Genomic DNA, 14,947 nt, shown 5'->3' with positions numbered 1-14,947 from the left:
ATTACTGAGAGGGCACCGCAAGGTGAAGTAAGCAGGTAAATAGCTGTGCGGTCCCCAGTTTTTGGGACCCAGAGCCTGCCTGAGGCATGGGTTGTCTGTGTGGTGACCCAGGCCCCACGATCAGAGGTTCCGCCGCAAAGCGCCAGTGCAGATTCCATGTACGAAACTCGCATGAGACCACAGTGTCGCCTCCCAACCTCCTGTGGCATCAGATGCTGCAGACCCTTTAATGAAGGCTTATCAGTTCCTTAAAGCAGCGGATTAAAGTGGGGGCGATTTACAAATTATGGCCCATTTAAGAGGCCATTCATTGTTTTGGAGGAGATGTTCATAACGTTTCGGTGTTTAATACGCATTTTCATTCTGAAAGCACACACAAAGCACCAGTTAACTTCCTAAATCTTCCCTCCCCTTCAGGTCAATTGCAATATCTCAAACAAACAGTGTTAAATAAGCTACATTGTTTTCAGTTAATATTTAACACACCAAAAAGAGTTTATTTTTGGTAGAATGTGATAGTTTCATCACATCATATAAGAACCCTGCATTTGTCAAACACCGACACACAAACAGGTAACCTTTTCACACATTGGATGTTATCCGTCTTGAAAATAAATTTTCAAAACCCAAAAGGCCATTTTATTTTATTTTGCAGACTTGCATTCTGGTATTTGTAGTCTCGCAGTCAAGATGGGGGAATAATGCCACAATTGTACAGTTTGGCTTAACATATTTCTGTAAGGATTTATATATTTGAGAGGGTACCTTACTATGTTATGTGTACTTTTGAAGTTATCTTTATAAAGCAGAGTATTGTTGAAAGGCAGACGTGGAGTTGAGGAGGGGGAATGATGAGAGGTCAAGCAAGTCCTGCATATTTGCCCAGGATGTGCAAACGGGATTGCAATCCTGGATACTGGTGCAGTAATTGTTCCCAGATTGCAGCCATGTGCTGCTTGTCAGGACACAAGTAGGTGGACAGCACAACTTTTTCAGAGGGTGGGCACAATGTCCTAGGGTGTTTTTGAGGTTGGCGTCTTGCTCAAGCATTTGGCTACCTGGATTTCACCCGGGTGGTCATGTTTCCAGTGCAGGCACTAACCCACAAGATGCACAAAATATCATCAACGCATATGCTCATATTGGGATTTTGTTTTCTAGGGAATATTTCACTACATATTGCTGGGTTAAAAAGTTGAGCACCCTTTATACTTGGGGAAATCAAAAAAGTGGGTTTGATCTGGCTCTAATGCGCCATTGACCACTCTCCAGTCACAATGCACAATTAGCACATAAGAAAGAGGTGGCTGTAAGCACCCTACTCCCACAAACCACCCACAAGGTTCGTAAAATTAGAACAATTAATTTAGGGTTTTGGGAAGGAAACTCGTGCTCAAACCACTACCAGTGTTGAACAAAGTTATGTATACATATCACTGATATAAATCAGACGCTGTGAAAACAGAATTTGTCAAAGGTGAACAGCCGACACGTGTTTCGACCACCTGGTAGTTTTGAAGGCTGTTAAAAACATGTACACATAAATACCTTATGAAACCAATTTTGAGTGCATTTATGATAAAATTACATCATAAGAATAATGTCATTTAACCCAAAATAATCAACATCAAAAAACTGAAGTAAAAAAGGTATCAACAAATATAATAAATCATTAAAAACATACCAAAAATAAAAAGAGTTAAAAAAATAAAAACACATACCAAAACATGTCATAGATCAGGTCAGGGACAGAAGGTGAAGTCAGATGTATGCATATGTAGGAGAAAACCATAAATTAAAATACAAGGCCATAATATTCATGAATGAATTAGGAATTGGTAAACTGCAAAGTATATATTGTCATATTGTCGCAATGACTGCGTTAAATCCCAGAGTTCTCAGAGAAAAAGAAAGAAGAGAATGTGAAGCCATAGCAGTTGTCCATTGCCAATACACCTGATTAGATCCCAACCATAAGAAAAAAAAGATGGGCGTTAGCCACGAAGAAGGTGTTTGCCAGAAGAATGCCCCCAAGATATAGGTGCCAACCGTTAATTCATTAATTATGTGATTATGTGTGCTTTTATTATTAAGACTGAAAGCTCCTTCTTACCGCACTGTGATCAGCCAATATGTCCTCTGTTGAGAGGGCAAGTTATCAATAAGGAGAAAATTCGAAAAAAATGCACATTGCAAGTGCGTGGAGAAAGTCATTAATGATCCGCTAATATTGTTCAAAATTGATCATACCTTATAGTAATGGATAATCTTTAATGCAACAATTTAATATCAAGCCTTGGTGCCAGTGTAGTTTGGTTCCTGGTATAATCCAGATAGGATTTGTAAATACAGACTATCAGTGAAAAACAATATTCAATAGCTTAATAGCATGTATTCCCAGAGTATTAACCTAAAAAATCAAGAAGAACTGGATTAACTATGATAATAAGGATTGAGCCTAGTAAAGGACCAAAAAAATGGCATGATCAGGAAAAGTCGGCCCTGTGGGTTCCTACTAACAACCGATATTTGCTTAAACAAGTAAGCCATCGGTTAATGATGTTAGCACTTATATCCCAAATGTAAATAAGACAGACGGCAGACCCAGTTACATTAAGTGAATAACATGGTCGTACTTGCGATGGATCCCTCGGGAAATTTTTTTTTAAAAAAAAATGAATAAATCGGCAGTTCCCCGGACAGAATTAATCTCACTAAAGACCATTTGCCTAACCTTTGCGCGTATTATTGCCGGAAGTGCGTGATTCATAATGATGTAATGCGTGCAGTGACGCATGATGTCATAAGTAAACCAAGAGATACCACATATGTATATTGCCATTTTGAAGATGCAGAATACAATATACAAGTATAGAATTACACATGTAATATTGCCTTAAGTATAATAAGAAGTGTAAGTCATCACAATTAACACTAACAGAATAAGGTCTTCGCCCAAATACAAAAATCTAATTAGTGTATAATGGAATTAGGTTAAAAATTGATACGTGTAGAGTCAATGTTTCCGAAAGTCATAACAGTGAACTATGTAACCTAGAATAGCCACCAATGGCAAATAGGTACTTGATAGCCTCCAAACAAATGAAACAGATAGATCGGTCCGATCAAAGTCCTGATCAACCTAACGTTATATTAAGCTACAAAAAAGCACTTGTGAAAAATGTATAAATATGGGAATTTGTGATTAGTGTAAATGTGCATTGCCTAGTGGAGAATCAGAGTGGCATCACATTTTATGGAATATAAATGCATAATGACAAAAATAATCCAATAATTTCTCACGGATGTGAGTGACCTTAATATATCACTATATCATCAGTATATCAGTATACCAAATCATTACAAAAATACATGCATTTCATGGTCACAATTAAGGCCATTCATGGTGCATCTGAAAAAAACAGATTCATTTACATTCTGATTGTCTCAATTTGAGCCTAATATTTCCATCTCTTTTCCCCCCCTCAACTTTCATCAATCCAATGAAACGTAAATCCGCCTTATTACTCAACTGATGTTGTTCCTGCCATTGTATGGCTAATGACGATTTTGGATCGACACTCCTCAGACTCGCCAACTCTCAACTGTCTGATAGTGCTTCCGACATATAGTTTGCCGCAAACACAAATGATGGCGTACATAACATAGCACATTTTACAATTGATAAAATCAATAATCCTGCTTTTAGTACCAAAAGCATAAGAAGATTTTTACAGTTATGAGCGTATCTGCAGAAATTACAATTGCCATAACTATAAAAACCATTGGTTTGGTAAAGCCAGTTCTTATAGGTATTTGGTTTAGTGCTACTCAAGGAAGAAGGGCTCACTTTTTGTTTCATCGTGGGTTCTCTAGTGAAAGTGAAATTGGGTTTGTCTGACAAAAAGGGTTGCAGATCCTTGTCTAGTTTAAGAATATGCCAATGTTTGGAAGCCAAATGATGAGAGTCGAAGAGGCTTCTGAAAATTGTTTAATGATGGCTATGTGTTGTTCCTGTTTTGGCTTATTACTGTCAACTAAAAGTTCAAATTGTTTCTTATTAGTGTATTTATTCACTGCAGTCCTGATGATATCCGAATTATATCCTCTGTTCAGAAAATGATGTGTGAATACCTTGGATTCTGCCTCATAATCAGTGTCACAACTGCAGTTCCTCCTGGCTCTATAAAATTCTCCCCTTGGGATATTGTTATTGTTAATCGTGGCTCGTCGGTGGTTGCTTTGAGCAAGAAGCACAGAATTAACCTCAGTTGGCTTCCGAAAGGTTTTGGTCTGTAATACACCTTGAACAAAAATATGCAAATCCAGGAAATCAATATAGAGTGAACTAGCATGGCCTCAAAGTTGAATACCACAATTGTTATGGTTAGTGTAAGTTACAAAGTCATTAAAGGATTCCTGGGATCCCTTCCATATAATCAGAATGTTATCTATAAAGTGTTGCCAAGCAATGAGATTGTTACTGAACCTTTCCCGATTATAAATGTGCAATTCCTCAAACTGAGCCATGAACAAGTTTGCCAGGGATGGGGCAAATTTAGCACCCATGGCAACTCCCTTTGCTTGTACATAATATTGTTCAATGAATATGCAGACATTGTTACACAGGGTGAATCTCGGAAAATCTTTAAGCATTTTGGTGTGTTTCAAGTAGAACACAGATACATTACAAAATGTGTAATCAATGGTTTTGAGTGCCAAATCGTGGTCGATACTAGTGTACAGTTGTGAAACATCTAAAGTAGCTAGCAAGATATCTGGTTCTCATGCCAGAGTCTTGAGAAACTGCAACAAATGCACGCTGTCTCTGGTACAGGATTTCATTTTGAGCACAAACTGTTTGAGAGCTTCATCCCAATATTGTGACAAACCCTCTGTTGCCCACCCTATACCACTCATAATTGGTCTTACTTCAGGTAGTTTGTCGAAAAGGCTTGTGAACTTTGGATAGGAAATATAAAGTGGGCATGGTAGGTTCGGTGTTAGTCAGAAATGTTTTCTCATCTTCAGTTACAAAGCCCTTGTCATACCATGGTTGTATTAAGTCCAAAGGTTCTGCTACAACTCTCTTGGTAGGCTTAGATCTAAGGGGTATATAGCAGTGGGGAGTAACAAGATGTGACATGGCCATAGTAATATAGTCTGTAGTATGCAACATAACTATATTGCTCCCCTTATCTGCTTCTTTGATTGTAATTGATTTATCTTTGGCTAGATCTTCTAAAGCTTCTGTTTCTTCTCTGCTCAAATTGGATCTGCTTTTCTTTTTGTTGTGATGTTTTGTCCAGATAGGCATGAATGTCCTTAATAATCGCCTTGTGAAAAGTCTCCATCACATTATATCCCCCCCAATTGGGGTGTAAATTTTGATTTCGGTTTTAATTCCCTGATCTCCAAATGTATGATATTAATGTCTAAATCTTGACAAATGGCATCCGAGCTGGTTATAGCATCTTGGTTCAGAGACATTAAAGTTTCTGTATTGGTAATATCCGAAATGGTGTATGTACTCAGGGGGTCCAGTGCGGGTTTAGGCACAAATGAGCATACTTCTGTTGCAACAAAAAAAAAATTATTTCAATTTTCTTAGAAATGTATCAAGGCATAAAATAACCGGTATCACATCGCAATTCACTAGACAAGAATGACTAATTGCTTTTCACTTTATAAATCATGTTGCACTAACTGCGATGTAATTTCAGAGAAGGTGAACATGTTTATTATTCTTTGTACCAAGCTCCAGGTACAGGGCCTATACAAAGAAAAGCAGAGATCCAGGCTGCAGGCTGACCCCAAAGTTCATTTTTAATGAGCACTTTGGCTGATGGAAACTGCAGATAAGGGTGACTGTGTCTATGCTCGTCTGTCTTCCACTGTAAATATTGGGAGGGACACAGGATGGCACTAAACAAGTTAGCTCTTCTCTCTTATCTGTCATTGCTGCCACGTCTGTACCGCCGCATTGTTCCATTTCATAATTTGTTTGCTCACTTTTGCACCCTTAAAAGGTTTACCCATTTTTTAATGTTCACTTTGCTCTCATGTATCCATCAACCCTATAACTTTCTCTCTTGCCCATCTCCCCTCATCACGTCTGAGAGGCTCTTCTTTCATCTATTTCTTTCTCACACCTCTTGCTTCCTAAATCAATTGTTTAATTCCCTTCTCTTCGCTGTCCACATTTGCTGAGCTCTATATTCCACTCAGACTGGAATGGCCTTAAACATGATGGGCCTTCATGTGCGCATGCAAAAGGCTGTTTTGTCATGCATCCAATGTGAAAGGTTGAGTGGGCACATGTGCATGCACGTGAAAGGCTACAGTTGTTTGTTCCTGAAAAGCTATGCTGCATATGAAAGGCTAGGTATGCACATGCAAGGCTAAGGTCTGTGTGCATGGGAAAGTCTGCATTGCTCATGCAAAGTTGCAGTGCCATGGTATGTGTTGCAGTGTGTATTGTACATGTTACCATTTGGACACCACCATAATTCAATGACTGCATCAAAAGCTAAGATTATAGTTAACCCGTCTATTACCAGGTTCTATAGTCCGAACCAAGCATGCAAAGCGTAGACTAGTCTTTTTTTTAATTGATGCACATGCCATGTGATGGGAACTTGATATGCATGCTGGCATTAAACTCATGACAAACATGAACTTTCCATTGAAAGTTGCCAGGTGTATAATTTAAGTGGCTGTGCAATACATGAAACCTCCCCTAATTTGCATATGTATTGACATCGACGGAAGCGATACCACAGAAAATGAGTGCATATGTAGCCTTGGATACTAAATTTGATGGTAAAATGCATTACAAAACTTTTTTTTAAGATGCAGATTAAGTGGCATTATCATTATTATATATGAAGCAGTAACTTGAGTGAGCTTTTTTTGTAGCATACACATGTCAACTGAAAGGCGTGTGGGCCCTTCTGTGAGATCTAATGATTTTCCAAGGATCACACACGTTAGTTAATTGTGAAGACGTGGTTTGAGGCCAGTCTGCAACATAAGGCCCTTAACCAAATATCTTCCCAGCTTTAGTTGGTAGAAATAGTACACTCTGTTTTGTAGAGATGCTTTGAAACTTACAACAAAATTATCATCCGAGATGAATAATATATAAATCCATGTTGAGAACACACACTATAGTTGTGGCTTTAGTTACTAATTCTTGAATGGAAAATTACAAGACCGCAAAGTAATTTTAAGTTAAAAAAACATCATATGAGTTTAAGACTTAGACACACATAAAAAGGTATTGTATGATAAGGTCACCTTCTTGTAGTCATTGTTTGACAGAATCAGGCTTGCTACTGCATATCATGTGATGGGAAAGTGAACACTTGTCAGAAACAATGGTTCATCAATGAACCACCACCAATAAGGAGCGTGCCATTTAAAGACTCTGCCGACAGATATCTGTTTGTTTATTTTATTTATTTTTACATTTGTATAGTGCACTAAGCCAAAGAGCATCAAGGCACTGTTGCATGACCAGTTACTCAGAAATGTACCGACATTGGGATAAGCACAGTGTAATAGTTATTCAGTAAACGTGACTGTAGTTTGTAAGTTCAGACCAGGTAAGGGCCTGCGTCCAGCATTCAGGTAATCAGTAGTGTTTTTAGAGTTAATCACAAATTCCAGTAGGAGAGCTCAGCATGTAGGTGGGAGGGAGGGGGTTCCAGTGTTTGGCAGCTATGGCTGGGAAAGTAGAGCCTCTGGCTTTGGTCCTCTTGAATTTAGGCAGAGTGATGTAGTTGGCGTAGGCAGCTCTGGGAATTGTTGACCATTTGCGAGGCACTAGTGGGAAGCCCTGTTGAATTTGCAAGGGTAACAGTGTCCTGTCACATGTCCAACAAAAGGCATCCTAATTATAGCACCAGTGGTGAAACAAGCCTGCGAGGTCCCTAGGCCCTCTGCTGCCGTACAGGTGAAACATGTCTTGCATTGGCCTTGATTGAAAGGATATACAAATTTGCTAATCAAAATATTTTTATTTAGCAGTCTCGACTAATCAATTTTGCAAGACTAATTTATGCCTTGTGTATACAAATCAATTTGAAAATTTAAAAAGTCAGTACCTCTGCTAGGTGCAAACGATAACCCTTTGTTAAGCACAGCAGTCTCTTGATGAGTTAGATGCCTCGTCGATAAATTAATGACTAAATCAGTTTGAGTTAGTTCCCCAGGCGTTTCTTGGCATTCGATCGGGTTAAGATCCCTGGACTACTTATGTCCTCGTCGTAGCTTCCACTCCCGCTTCCTCTTCCCCCCTCCTACCCCTGGTGTGGCACTTGGTGTTAAAGTAGATACTGTGAGTGGAGTTGTAAACCTGACCTGTTTTGAGTTGATCAGTCGCTGATTGCCTTTTTTGTGCCTGCATATCTGATCTAAAAAAACAAACCCAAATTCACTTTCACTAGAGCACCCACGATAAAACAAAAAGTGAGCCCTTCTTTCTTGAGTAGCACTGAACCAAATACGAATAAGAACTGGCTAAACCAAACCAATGGTTTTTACAAGTGTGGCAATTGTAATTCCTGCAAATACGCTCATGATAACTGATGCAACATTTTCTGATGCTTTTGGTACTAAAATCAAGATTAATGATTTTATCAATTGTAAAACATGCTATGTTGTGTACCCCCATCATTTGTGTTTGCGGCAAACTATATGTCGGAAGCACTGTAAGACAGTTGAGAGTTCATATAAGGGAACACTTGGCGAGTCTGAGGAGTGTCGATCCCAAATCACCATTAGCCATACATTGGCAGGAACAACATCAGTTGAGTAATAAGGAGGATTTATGTTTCATTGGATTGATGAAAGTTAGGAGGGGGAAAAGAGGTGTAAATATTAGGCTCAAATTGAGACAATCAGAATGTAAATGAATCTCAGATGCACCATGAATGGCTTTAATTGTGACCATGAAATGCATGTCTTTTTGTAATGACTTGGTATACTGATATTTCAAATGTTCTGGCAAACACATTATTCTTCGTGGCTAACACCCATCTTCTTTTTCTTATATCTGGGATCTAATCTGGTGTATTGGCAATGGACAACCGGTATGGCTTCACATCATCTTCTTTCGTTTTCTCTGAGAACTCTGGGATTGAACGCAGTCATTGCGACAATATGACAGTATATACTTTGCAGTTTACCAATTCCTAATTCATTCATGTATATTATGGCCTTGTATTTTAATTTATGGCTTTCTCCTACATATGTATACATCTGACTTCACTTTCCGTCCCTGACCTGATCTTTGACATGTTTTGGTATGTTTTTTTATTATTACTTTTTACTTAATTTTTTTAATGATTATTTTGGGTTAAATGACATTATTCTTAGGTTGTCATTTTATCATCTATGCACTCAAAATGGGTTTCATTAATGTATTTCTGTGTACATGTTTTTAACAGCCTTGAAAACGACCATGTGGTCGAAACACGTGTCGGCTGTTCACCTTTGACAATTAAATTCTGTTTTCACAACATCTGATTTATCACAGAGATATGTATACATAACTCCATTCAAGACTGGTAGTGGTGTGAGCGCAAGTTGCCTTCCCAAAATCCTAAATTCATTACCCTTTATACTTGGTCAGCCTATTTCATGTAAAATGTCCCCTCCCAGGTTATTTTTCTGTTGTGGATAACTTTTTTTGAAAGGCCAAGTGAACTAAATTTGTATCTTTCACTTTAAGCTACGTTCACTTACTGTGCGCATATTCTTGGGTGCAGGCTTTTGATTTTTTGGGATGGGGGCAGAAGTTACCACACCGAGTGAAGCGCAGGAGCGTACTCATCCCCATGTCAAAACACCAAATTTTACAGTACATGTTGCTGCAGCAATAGGAAAGAAGACTATGATTTAAAGCTAGGTCTAAACGTTTAACATCTCACCAACAGTCTCCCAACCTGCTGAGTTGCCTTTGCAACCTTCTGCTATAGGATCCCCTGCTATTCTACACCCGGCAACAGTTTTGGCCTCCTCACCCCATCCCAATCAAAGATCAAGGGGTACATTAATGAGGCTACCCTCTCATTTCGGATTGTGCAGCACTTGATAAATAAAAGTTATTTGCTATAATTTTTTCTGACAGTCAAAATAATCCTTATCTGTAGCTTCTGAAATAAAAGCATATTGCTAAGTTGAACAATGCACACAATAAAAATAAAACCCTTTGTGAAACTTCTGCAAAAACAGCAGTTAGTTTCAGTTAGCAAAACACAATCACCATATTTTTGCAATACCATCCACAGATAGTGTTTTTAAACCAAAGTTTCAAAAGACCTTTCTGCAAACAGTATTTCTGTCGATCACATATGCGAAGAGATGTGTCAAGTTCCTGAATTGCAGACTGCTCTCAAATCCGGCCATCACCACTTAACCAAAGAGAGTGCTCCCGCAACTTTTATCACGCTATGTCTTATCTGCCAAAATTAGAAGTCTGTACAAGGTATTCAGCTGTCTGCTACTGCAAAAAAATGTCTCACTCTTGATATTACACATAGGTAAATGTTAATATTGACAATTCATATACTGGACTGTACGGTATATTTGTGTACTACCTTACGCATGACAACGTGTTTTTTAATTTAACTTGCCATGATACCTCTGCCTACTAAAGACTCATTTGTCACTATGTATACAAATTAGGGGGGCCCACACATCTTTTGCCACCGATGCATCCACAGATCATAGGGCCGGTCCTGGTGGACCATGCACTGAGTTGTCATGGGGTCTTGAATGAAGTTGAGAACACCCCAGAGCCAGCAATGTCACTACCCGGCTCACCGGGAAGCACTCTCTGCAAAAGTACTTGTTAGCATTGCTGCTACAGGAGCAGGGGAACTTCGCCGGTCTTCTAGCACTGGCAGGCCACTGTAGAAATCTTGCACCAGTTGGGCCCTTTATGCTCAACAGTACACTGCTACCTTTGATATGATATGGCATTTATAACGCGCCTACACAGAAGTGTTTCAAGGCGCGTTTTGAAACAAAACCTCTTGGTGGAACACAAACCTACCACCTCCATTCTATACAATACAATAATGGCCTTTGCCACTCCAGAACTGGCCAATCTTAAACTAAAATGGGAAGAAGATGTGGGCACGATTGACCCCGAGGATTGGATACTGGCCCTAATGCACCCACGAGAAATTGCAATTGGCTCTACACTCCTCCTAATACAACTTAAGGTTCTGTACAGAATATACTACCCCAGGGTCGCACTGCACCGGTCAAACCGGGCTCACGATCCAAAATGCTTACGGTGCCAGGAAGAGGAGGGTACCTTCATGCATATCCTGTGGGAATGCCCCCGAATTCAAAACTTCTGGAGACAATGTTGCACGAAACTGATATTCTGGGGAGAATGGTACCAATGGACTCTAAACTATTGCTACTGGGTATTCCTGTCGAGAACACCACCAACCGGTGGGAAAAACTGTTCTTATCCACAATGATCGGACTAATACAACATAATATAGCGCAACGATGGGGCTCGCCAGATTCTCCGGTTCTGGCCCAATGGGCCGCTGATGTCGCAATGGAACATCGAATATATACGGCACAGGGTTGTCCGGCGAAAGCCATGAAAATTTAGGGTAAAAGGGAAGAGGGGAGCCGACAGGGGTAATCTGATATATTACACAAAGGGTATGTGCGATATGTTGTGACTTGATCTTATGTAATGTACTCCGGAAATGTATTGCTGTCATCAGACAGAATGGATAATTCTACGGAAGTGAATGTATGTATGGTTTTTGTTTTGTGCTTATAAAACAAAGAGATACATTTAAAAAAAAACAATGCACTGCTACAAGAAGCTCATATAGCAAAAGATTGGCGGGCACAGAGAGGAGGGCGGGCGGGGACGAGGCTTTAGCACTGATGCTGTAATTAAGTAGAAATGCTCAGACTGCTAGAGTTCTGAAGCACTCGCAGTATACTTTTGGAGGAAGCGCGCGTTGTTGAGTTTTATAGCACGAATGCGGGGGAAGGGGGGGGAGTAGCTCACTGCTACGGACTCTAACATGGCAAGAACACAGATGGTATATTTTAGAACAGGCAGCTTACTTCAGTCGGAAGCTTGTACTGCAGAGACATCTAGCACTAACACGTACTGCTGGTGAAAGCTCAAACTGTAGTGGTCGACAGGTAGAGCACACTTGACAGTGAGCTGCTACTGGAGGATCACGCTCACAATAATGCGGCTTTCACGGCTGTCAAGCCAACGGTAAAGTAAGCTCGCACAGTCCTACAGAACTGGCAAACCATAGATAAACTCTAGCGGTGACTGTGCATTCCTGTTACGTATGACTGCTCATACTGCTAGTTCCCCAAGGCATTGCCAGTGTACTTCTGAAAGTCGGCCGCACTGACAGAACACTGTTGAAGGGCGCTGCCCCACCTCGACCCTCTTAACACGTTCATGTTATCTCTGAGGAGGGAACCCTGGGTCACAATGGACGCCGGGATGAGTGAAATAGGAACATTAACACTATGAAATGTATCATGTAAAATAGTGAAGTTGGCATGGAGGAGTTTGAACCCAGGTGTTCAGATTATAGAGTTTGCAATTTAGGCAGTGGACTACACCTACTGCTAAACATTAGGCAAACCAGCTATTATACACTTAGAAAAGGCAAAGGAGCCCGACGGATAACGTATGTATGTATGCGCAATTAGAATGCAATCCAGCAAAGTGGATTTTAAATGCGCCTATGCCGTTCTCCACAGTAAAAAGCGAGATGTACAGAAGTTAATCAACTGTATTTGTTAAAATAGTACACTCTACATATTTAAAATGCCCAGTTATGTAAAAAGTTGACAACGCTCATGAAAAAGTACACTTCCACATATCATTTAGATAGGGATACTGTGGTGCATTTGGAGATAGGCAACAGCATATACATTACCAAATACAATATTAAAAAGGCTCAGCGAGTTCAATGCTTGCTACATAGACAAGAGCCCGATCTGTACGTAGCCCTGCTAGGGACAACATGGTGTTTCAATTTTCCGATGTCACCACATTATGCGACTACAATAAGTGAAGATTTTTTTTTAATTTGTTTAGATCAAATTAGATCTTTACAAAACATTAAAACCAACTTATTGTCAATTTAAGAACATAACATTTACAGTTCTTTTTTTCAGTTCTACCAAACAGAAAACATACCTTTAAAAGAAAAAGTGAGAGAAAACAAACATAAGAAAAAGAAAACCTTAATTTCCCCGAAAAACCTGCACCTCCTCCTCAGTTATTAAATTCTGCCACTAACCGTAAACTTAGGATCCCTTATCAAATAAGCAGGCAGCTTGAAAATGTGATAAGGCAATTAGTTAACCTTTTTGGACTAACCAATCCATCAGTTCTAGGTCAGGGCGGGGCCGGACATTTTTATGAAAAAGTCGACAAGTGGCAAGGCGAATATTCACAAGTTATGAACTCAATTTCAGCGTGTTATGAACTATCCACATTAAAGATTGCCCTCGTCTCCCTGCTTGACAGCCCTTGCAAAACAATTGGAGAACAAAGCAAATCAGAAAGAATGAAAAAAGCAGCACATCGGGAAGTTTTATAGGGGAATCCCAATCACGACCACGCCTTATCAGCGCACACATTCCCACCACCAGGACACTTCACCTGACACCACGGATGGCAGCAGAGAAGGGGAGACACTCAAACCCCCAGTCTGTTGCTCCTGTGGCAGGAGTGACATATGACAACACGGTCTCAGGAGGTGCACAACGCTCACATACCTCGACTGGTGGCATATATATATATATATATATATATATATATATAATAAAGAATACAAACGCAATGCCCCTACACCAAGCAAGGTGGGTTGCAAAGCACTTGTCCTCACAGTTACAAGGAATGCGATGTTATACAAATACAAACCGGTTGAACGGAGGCGGGCGTATAAACACAGGGCCCCCTCCACACTCGCATTCTTGTGAAAACACATCCCACTAAATCTACCAAAAGGGGTATAAAGGCATAAAACCCCACATATGCTAAAATATAATGAACACAGACCCCAATCTAAGGCAGGGATACAAACACTTGTCACAACATCCACTTATAACTGGAGCATGACTCAAAGTCCCACTCCCATGAAAGGGGAAATATAAACACACACACACACTGTCATCCCTCAGTAGTATATACCCCTTACCTTCTCGATAGCGACTGGTTTTGATTAGAGGAACGGACCGAGTAACACGTCGTAGTCACGTGGCTTACACGTTACGCATCCTACAAGGAACGCCCCACAGTAACTCGTAATCTAACGTCATTTTGAGTTCCATCCGGCTTACGACCTACAGTACTCTACAGTACCTCGTGATCGTTAAAGTCTGGTAATAAGCAAGCATCCCATTCCCAGGAGCTTGTTGACGCAAACATACAGTGCTCCCGAGAAGGCTGTAGCCAGCTCCTCTAAAACTATCCAGGCGGATTTGCTACGTCTAATTCTGTATAGATTGCGGGTTCCGGACCATGGCACTATAAGCATAGAACTTTGCTCTGAAGGTCTTTAGTCCGCCCTGGATTTTAATTTGAATTATGCAATTTGTAGTCCCAGGTTTCCCCATTATAAACCCACAGCTAGAAACTCAGCACTGCAAATTCCAGAAGGTAAAGGTCAAACAAGGTATGGATTTACATCACCGGAATATAATTGGGCATTTTGGCACCAAGACACACAAGTCCTGAAGAAATAGGGAACTGTTTGTTGTGCCCACGCCACGTCATAGCCCTCAACTCACACACTTTTGGCAGGTGTCACACGCCATGTAAAGAGCTGACTTACCCGCCAAGTTATGCACGCCCATTCATTTCAATGGGCTCTGTTATATCCCAACTGAGGTCGGGTGCAGCAATAAAGCAATATGGCAG

At 40.2% G+C, this 14,947-nt stretch overlaps 1 protein-coding gene across 2 annotated transcripts in view; it reads right to left on the bottom strand.

Moving 5' to 3' along the window:
* Window positions 1–14,308, bottom strand: part of OSBPL2 (oxysterol binding protein like 2) — a 1,093,509-nt gene extending 1,079,201 nt beyond the window's left edge. The window contains exon 1 of one of the 2 annotated variants that reach the window (XM_069650733.1): window positions 14,226–14,308. The gene's annotated coding sequence lies outside the window, so the exon portion shown is untranslated. The remainder of the gene's footprint in view (window positions 1–14,225) is intronic. The other variant, XM_069650731.1, reaches the window with a different exon arrangement.
* Window positions 14,309–14,947: the final 639 nt, after the last annotated feature.

This window comes from Ambystoma mexicanum, chromosome 3p, assembly GCF_040938575.1.
Source record: "Ambystoma mexicanum isolate Mex_15411 chromosome 3p, UKY_AmexF1_1, whole genome shotgun sequence".
Classification (NCBI taxonomy): domain Eukaryota; kingdom Metazoa; phylum Chordata; class Amphibia; order Caudata; family Ambystomatidae; genus Ambystoma; species Ambystoma mexicanum.
Note: the sequence above shows the minus strand (reverse complement) of the source record. Positions and strands in the feature narration are given on the sequence as shown.